Raw genomic sequence first — 8,602 nt, forward strand, 5'->3', positions numbered from 1 at the left:
AGTCAGGGATGGTAAGGGAGAACTGAACCTCATTCCCTCCCAGCTGCAACAAGCAGAGCCCCAGATCTGCTCACAATCTGGTCTGAGGTGTTCCTCACACTTCAGGCCACGCAGGGCCTGCTTGCTCCCAGCCCAGCTGGCTGTGCAGGCCATTTTTGCACAGTTTGCTCTGCTTCCCTGGCAGGAACAAGAATAGCATAGGAAAGGCTCAGCAGGTTTGGGAGCAGATGAGGTTTGATTCTCCAGTGTCTTCTATGTTGTGTTGCTGTCACTGTTTTTCATTCAATATTTGTGAGGGTAGCACAGTCAGTCAACAAAGGAGGAAGATGATATTTCCCCTTCCCTCTAGCACCAGTGATTCCACCTGAACTACTGTGTTCCATTCTGTCATCCTCCCACTAGAAAAATCTCAAGAAAGAGTGAAGAAAGTAAAGAAAGAGCAGTAAAAGTGATTCAGAGGCTAGATATGTACTAACTTCTGTGGAAAGACAAAATTAACTTTAAAAAGGTTTAAAAATCTTGCCCAAGCAAAAGGCCAGAGAAGGTATCACTGAAAGCAAACTGTAAACCTGAGTGAAGAAGGGAATTGTAGTAATTCATGCTGGTAGAGATGGTGGGATAAAATGCAGCAAAGAGAACTGCATGTTTGTTGTAAAATAAGCTTGCCTACACTAGAGAGCTGTCTCTTAGCACACTGTACTAGTGGTATTTTACCTTAACTAATTAAAGAAAGTACTTCAGAGTTAATAATATGATTTCTGTTGAATAAACCAGTGAAGATATGGCACTAGCATATAAGTGTGCTCCTGTTATTGCTGGAAAAATGTCTTAAAGGGTTTCAAGGACTGCACCAGTAGGTGGATATGTGTCAATCTAGATGTATGAAAGGCAAATCCTGGACTTTTCCTGACTACTTCTTGATCACTTCTTTCCCTTAGTTCATGCTTGCCAGCACAATATTTTGTGCATTTTTTCACTGTTTCTTTAAGCCAAGAACTTTTTACTTAGGTCCAATCTTTTTATCCCCTGGAAGTTGACCGACTGTCTTTAAGTCCGGTACGGTGAGGGATGGAAAGGCAAAGGTAGTGGGAGTTAATGCAAAAACTGAGTGTTTCAAAAGGAATGCTGTGACACTGTGGCCAAGAATCACAATGTCCTCGCAATCACATAGAGGAAGAGCTTTTTTGGGCACTCTCTTTCTAATAAAATTATTATCAGGATCAAAAAACATCAGCTTTCTCTGTCCAAATTTGCATGCTTCAAAATACAGTATTTAATGCTATAATGAAGCATGATGTGTGTCATCACTAGCTAGACAGTGAAAGTCAATTTTACCATGCTTACTGAACACTTTTAATATCTTTTATGGGCATCACGTGCATTTTACATTAGAAATTCAGTTATAATTATGAGCCTGAAGTCATAAATGGTTTGAAGTCTGCACCATTAGGTTTGTTACTCTTGAATATAGAGTGCAAAAAAAAAAACAGTCCCAAATAAACAGTCAAAATCTTATGGATTTGGAGCAAGAGTCCACCTTGTCCAGCATTTTGCCTCTCATGGTAGCCAGCACACATTGCTGAAGAAAGACGATAAATTGCTTGCCAACATGAACTCTTCTCTGGGTGCAGATTACCTCCATAGAAACACAGTGTGGATACGGAATGCACTGAAGGGTTGTACTGGTATTAGGATGAACTATGTTATACGTGCAATTTATTTCATGGGGATTGAGGAGAGCAGAAAGTAATTGTGACTGCTCCGACCCACTTTTGGGGTAGAACAGTCACAGCCTACAGCACAGACTAAAGCTATCGTTCTCCATGTTGTTTCTCCTACTACTCACACCACAGAAAGGTAGGAAAGCTGAGAAAACACCTTGCATCTGCTGCTAATCTCAAGGCAACGTTATCATACAAGGAGTTCCCATGAGTGGGAGAAATCTGCTTCTACAAGTCACACCCTTTTCTGAAGTACCAATTTACAAATATTTTTGTTAACATGATGTTGGAAAGGAAAAAGGGCACATCACTTAAAAGACAACAGAGCTGGCATTGTAACAGTGTTGGCTGGGCTGAGCTTCTAAAGGTGGTAGTGCAGGCAATGTAGCAAAAGTGTTCCTGCTTTCCTGATGGGAGAATTAATGGCACAAAATTAGATCCAGGCTGGCAAAAGTTGTTTCTTTTACAACTAGGTAAAATATTCTGAAGTTCAGAGTGATGATACCACGTAAATAAACGTACCATTTTAAAATTAATGTGGTGCCAGGGAAAATGGCCAGAAAGCAGTTGTTAATGTGGTTAAATCATCTTTAGGTCATACTGAGAAAAAGATCACATTGAAGTTTTCAGTGCTGGGAATGTTTTATTGCTTTCAATATAAATATGCAGATTATAGTTATTACCAGAACTGGGAACTGATCACACTGAGCGTGGAGGTCTTGGGTTCATTTAAGCTGGGGTGGGATACTAGGCTGCCAGCGTTGTCTTCAATGGCAAACAGTTTCAGATTTTGATATTAACTTTACTGTGAAAAAGCCAGTTCTTAGTATTTGGGGAAAAAAAAAAGGGAGATAGCTTGTTACATTTATCATAGAAGAGCAGCCTGCTCACTTTTTCACACTTTCATTATTTCTTCAAACAGCTGCTACAAACCAGGAAACAGAACCAGATGAGGCAGGAAAAAAGGACCAGGATTTGTTCTTCACTGTGTTTCCAACTGAAACTCAAAAAAAAAAAAAAAAAAAAAAAAAAAAGTCATCTATTGCTTCTACATAAAATACAGGTAGCTTTCATATATTCTATGACAGCTGAATCTCCAGTCAGTTGGCATTTTCTCCAGCATCCAGTATCAGTGTGGATAATGCCTTTGCTTTGCCAATCTCACATTGCCAGGTCACAATTCAGAGTCGCAGGAGAACAAAGGCAAATTCAATAGCTGGAAAAATACAGGGGAAAAAAGACTGGCCTTAGACAAGCTTTCATTTAACGTTGCTAGGTGCTCTGGTGTTGTCTAGACCTGTTTCAAAACCTGTATTCTTTTGCTTTTCCTTCAGGAATTAATATCTCCACCTACCTCTGAGTGGAGCCACCCAATGGAAAACTGTATAGTGCACATACTGCCAGTTGGTGATATTTGACGCTGTGGCTAGAGCTACAGGTATCTCAGTTGACCAGTTTTGAACTGATTCACGTTTTTCTATCTTTACACTGAACCCAGCAGTAATGATACAGGCTGCTTCATTTATGCTTCCAACTTTTGTTTTCAGAAGTGATTGACATTGAGAGACTGACATTGAGATTCTGTTTCCCACTTTCCAAGTAACAGAATCACAAAATATTCTGAGCTGGAAGGGACCTACAAGGATCATCAAGTCTAGCTCCTGTCTCCACACAGCACAACCCAAAATTCAAACCCATTATACTTATATTCTAGCAAAACTACCAAAACAATGCCTGTTAGTTGATATGTCATTTACACAGAGAGTATTTTGGCATGTTGAACAGTAATGCACGCATTAACATTAATGAACATCCTTGGATGCTTTCTCTTTACTTTTTGAGAACAGCGTGATTGAATGTTAATGGACAAAATGGTTTTGGAAAATAAATGAGAAGCTGGTCTTTAACTGATCTTTAAGAATACATACAAGATGTATGCTTTGGAAAATACTTAAGATACAATCACATGCTGTATTTCCTGGGTAAATCTATCATTCTCATGAGACATGCCTTTTCAAAACTGTCCTTACATACATCTGTATGATTTTGCAGATACTTACCATTGTTATGAAATTCCTTTCTCCTAACTAAAGTTAATAAAGACCATCAGAAGTAGACAGAGTGTCCAACTTGGGTCTTCTGGAATCAATAAAAATCTTTAACCTTTGTTAATATCACTCATGATCAACTGAGCTAAAAATCTTCCTTCATTACAGCAGAGAGAAAAAATGTTGGTGATATCATCCTCGGCCTTTCAGGACAAGTCTCATCTGTTTTAGTGCATTTGTGATAGTGAACAAATCCAGCCTGCAATTTTTTGTCAGCTCCATTGATTAACCCGGAGGTTTTGCAGACAGCCTGAGAAACATGCAGTTCCTTAAGCAATTTGACAGCTATGAGGTGGCATCAATCCCTCATGTCCACAGTACTGCTCGGCTTTGGATGTTGTAGCAGTAGCTGCAAGAACCCACTCCAGGAGGATAACACTGTGACTCCTCCATCCACTGTCTGATAAGGATGGTTTCACAGCGACCATACCACAGGCTCTCTACTACCTGGACACATGGGAAGCTGCAGGATTACTCTCTTAGTACTTCTACTCCTTGAGTTCAAAAGGGTAGCCAGCCTTTGGGGCCTGGATGGGTTGTTCCTGGTAGAAGGAGTAATTGGCCATCAGAGCTTAGTATGTCTTGAGTGCAATATCTCGCTTCCTTCAGGCTCTGGAAGTTCTCTTTGAAATTAAAGACTGTGAATCAGTTCAGCTGTTGGGCTGAGTGGGAACCTCGAGTGAATGCCAGCTTCCCATTAGGATGTTCAGTTGTACTGTTAGCTCCTTCACGTACACGGATGTGCATGGCTGACTGCTTAGCTTGTATATTTGCAGGCTGTCCCAGGAGAATATTTCAGATCACAGCTTGACAGTTCCACCATTTACCCACACATAGAGGTGCCTTAATTACTTTTATCTTGTAGTCTGAACTGCTAGGGATGCTCTGAAAATCCCAATCCCTTTAAGTTACAGCATGTTGCCACCTTCCAGGAGCACAGCCTGACTGCCAAGATTGTTGGCCACAGTTCAAGTGTCAAAGTAACAGTTCCCAAAAACCGGGTGGGTTACCAAAGTTATTTGTGCTTTGCCTTAACTCTCAGCATTTCACTAGGGGTCTCTTAAATCTCTTTGAAAGACAAATAAACCCTGGCTGTGTGGTGCCCCGCAATGAGACATTACCTACTTATGTATTTGTCTAGGATACAGTGTGATTATTTTTAAAAGGTGTTGACCAGTACAGAAAATGAGTCTGTATAAGCAGAGAAGGACGGCATATGTTGAAAATCTCTCAAGAAAGACTTGAACTGGCATCTTAACCAAATGTGCATGAGACAGACAACACTGAAGTTGTGAATGCCAGAAGTAATGTGACACTGCAGATGTTTTTAATAAGAGCAGAATCTCCATGTAGATGTTTTCATCTGATTACACAGTTACTTTGCAGGCTTGGAATTAAATAGTTTTCCAATTCAGACAAGAAAAAGTAATTCCCATATGTATGGGAACTGTTGAGTCATGGCCTGAACCACTGATTGAGCACATGGAGGAAATTCCCAGTCAGCCCTGGGAGCACAGGTGAAGGCAATTCACTGTGGGATCGGATGAGCCAGGTGAGCCTCTCAGGCCTCATTTAAGGGCTGACTGCCACTTTGATTTAGCTTCAGTGAAAGCATCTAAATTTTTGAAGCAGCATGATTTTTAGGGCTTCTAACTATTTATCGGTTACAGAGATATTTTCTTCCCCAGTACTCAGAGTCAGTGCCTCTACAAGGCAGATACATACTGGCTGCAGATTCCTAATGAGTAGAATAGCACTACTTAAAAATTGAATATGCTACCTATAATATCAAAATATCTCCCTTGGGGATAGGAATAAGAATGGAATTAGCATTTCTTGTTACTGCCTAAATTTTACTCTTCTACCTATAATGAAGAAAAAGGTAGATATAAATTGGGCTACACTTAATAAAATTCATGCCTTACCTTGCAAATGTAGTCTTTAAGAAGGTTTATTTGTTATTCAGGCAATGCTTTTATTAATGAAACATGAATGGGGAGAATGTATCCTGGAATTACTTTTTAATGGCAGCTTCATCTTTGAGGAAAAAAAAGTGCTTGAATTATTTAATCTGAAAATAAAAATATTTTGTAGGAAGTAATACTGAGTGTGCTAAAAGGTCAAACCTTGAGCTTCAGGAGGAAATGGAGCTAGTTATGTCTAGATTAATCTTCATAATGAATAGTTTAGGTCTTCAGGTGGATGGAGAAGACAAGCTTTTCACTGAAATAATTGAAAAAAAAAACTATCTCAAAGTTTGGAGTAGATTTGAACAAGTCTTTTGGGTGTGTGTGTGTGTTTGCATTATGTTTGCTAAGGCTGGAACTTCCTAAGCAAAGATGTCAAATGGATTTTAAGAGGAATTGTTTTAGTTTGCTAAGCCTACAATTGACTTTCTGTAACTGTCTTAGTTACAGCTGGGACAGAATTGTTGGTTTTTTTTTCAGAGCGTCTGGGCTGATGCATGTTTTGATTCTACAGTGTGTTATCAAGATTCTTTTTCTCCATGTTTATAGGTGCTGCTATGCAGTGTTGTACAGAGCCAAGGCCATTTGCAGTGAAGGGCCTGTGCTGCTGGAAGGGAACAGAATTAGGACAGCTGACTTACACCAGTTAAAGGGATATTCCATACCATATGATGTCACGTGGAAGGAGTTTTGAAGGGAGTGCGAGCTCTCTTCTGCTGCTCAGGGGCTAGCTGGGCATCAGTTAGAGGGTGGTGAGCAACTGTTTGTGCATCACTTCTTATACACATTCATGTATATTTAGTAATAACTATTATCCTTTACCCTTTCTCTATCGTACTAAATTGTTTTATCTCAACCCATGAATTCTGAATGACTGCAGTGCTCAGCCACCTGCTGGGTTAAACCATGACAGCATCTGAGTGGTTGTCTTTTTAACCTGCAGTAATAAAACATGCCTGGTTTAGGGAAACTAACCTGTCTAATATTTACATAGGCTTATTTATATCTTTGGATTAGAACAAAGCTGCTTTCTTATGGATCTATCCCTCGTCTCTGTAAAGGAGAATGGAATCAAATGTACATAAATCCTATGTGGAAGAAAGGAGATCTGTAACAAAAAGACTTTTCTTGTGGGTATCTTAGCCCATAGTCTCAGCCACTACACAGGTGCCTCTTTCTGGTAAACATTTCCTCACTAACATCCCAGAGGTGTATTACGTGGAGCAGGATGAAAAAAATTAATTTTGTTGTAATGGGAGGAAATTACTTTGGGTACAATGTTAAATGCAAATGATAGAGCATATTATTTTGCTTACAAGATGTTTTGCATAAGCACAATATTTTGAAAATAAGGAACAGACTTATTTTGACAGCTTAAATGTCCTTTTCACCTGTTTCTTATAAAAAAGTTGATACCTTTGAATTCTTTTTGCTTTTGATGAGGAAGTTTTTATCATGTTCTTTTTAGCAAGAGTAGCATTTCTCCACTATCAGACTTTGTCCATATTACAGTTATGATAGACTTAATTACAGAAAGGGAATAACTCTGCTAGGTCAAAATGGATTTCAAATTACAAAAGTTGCTCGTCTAAATTTCAAGTGTCTACATATGTTATGTTTCAGTTCCTAGCTGTATTCCATGAATGAAGCTGGACACGTCTATACAGAGACAAAGTTCAGACCTTTATATCAATTAAAATATATTTAACTTGTCTGTTACTCAGTGTAAGAGTAACAGATGTCTAGGTCTTTGGGGTAAAGCGGTGCTTACTTCTCACCTCCTAAGACAGCCTTACCTTAGGAGAAGAGGCAATGAGTAAGCAAGGACTACAGGTACTGCTTCCAAACCCTCTGTCCTGCTTTGTTCCTCTGGAAGGAGGAATGCTGATTTCCACACAAGCAGAGTCAGGCTGATGCTGAGCTCTTTTAACCCATCTCTGTTCCTTAAAAATTTCTCCCTTCCACTTCTGCATTTGGGAGCCTGTTTAAAGCTGTTCACCGGATAGCACTCCTTAGTTCTGAGTGTGTCTACAACTTCCATGGCTCTCTGATACACCACACATTTACAAAGAAGCTCTTCAGCTGTTAAAAGCTCTCATGGCAATGTGGAGAGCATTCTGAAGACGTCCAATGCTTTCTTTGACTCACCATAAAGTGCAACCCCTAGAAAATATGATGCTTGAACAGATGCTTGAAGTATTAATGTTTCACAGCAATCAATCATTTGTAAACGCAGTTGAGCTTACAGTTACAAGCTTGTGCAAAAACTCAGTTAGGCTTGTGAGAAGTTCTCAGACCAAAGCTTTTCCTGGTAGCTGCTGTTGTGTCCCCTTTCCTCCCTCCTGTGCAGGCCCATTGGGCAGCCCCCAGCAATCCATCTCGTTGCTCAGAAGCACAAATGTTTTCAGTACTCCTCTTGCAGCATGAAAGATGCACTGGAACTTTTTTCTCTTGCACTGAGAGAAGTATTTAGCTCTTCAGCAGTCTTTCAGGTGTATGATGCAGATGTCTAATGTTTCAGCTGTATTGGAGTAGGCATTGCTGCTCTTGTTGGTTGTACATAGAGACTGATTAACACCAAGTGAGCGTGAGATGGGATGAATCACTGCCGTCAGTCAGAGTGACCTAGGACTCTGCTGAAGGTAACAGGATCCCATTGGTTCATAAGCTTTCAGGAAGAAAACTCCTGAAAACTGTTACATGGATCTTCCTTTGTGAAGTACCTGTATTTTGGGATCTCTGAGAAGCAGTCATAAATGAAGTGTCTGGGTGCACTACAGATTGCTTTTTTTTCTGCTTCTTTGAC

This window comes from Numida meleagris, chromosome 3 (genome assembly GCF_002078875.1).
Source record: "Numida meleagris isolate 19003 breed g44 Domestic line chromosome 3, NumMel1.0, whole genome shotgun sequence".
NCBI classification, from domain to species: Eukaryota; Metazoa; Chordata; class Aves; order Galliformes; family Numididae; genus Numida; species Numida meleagris.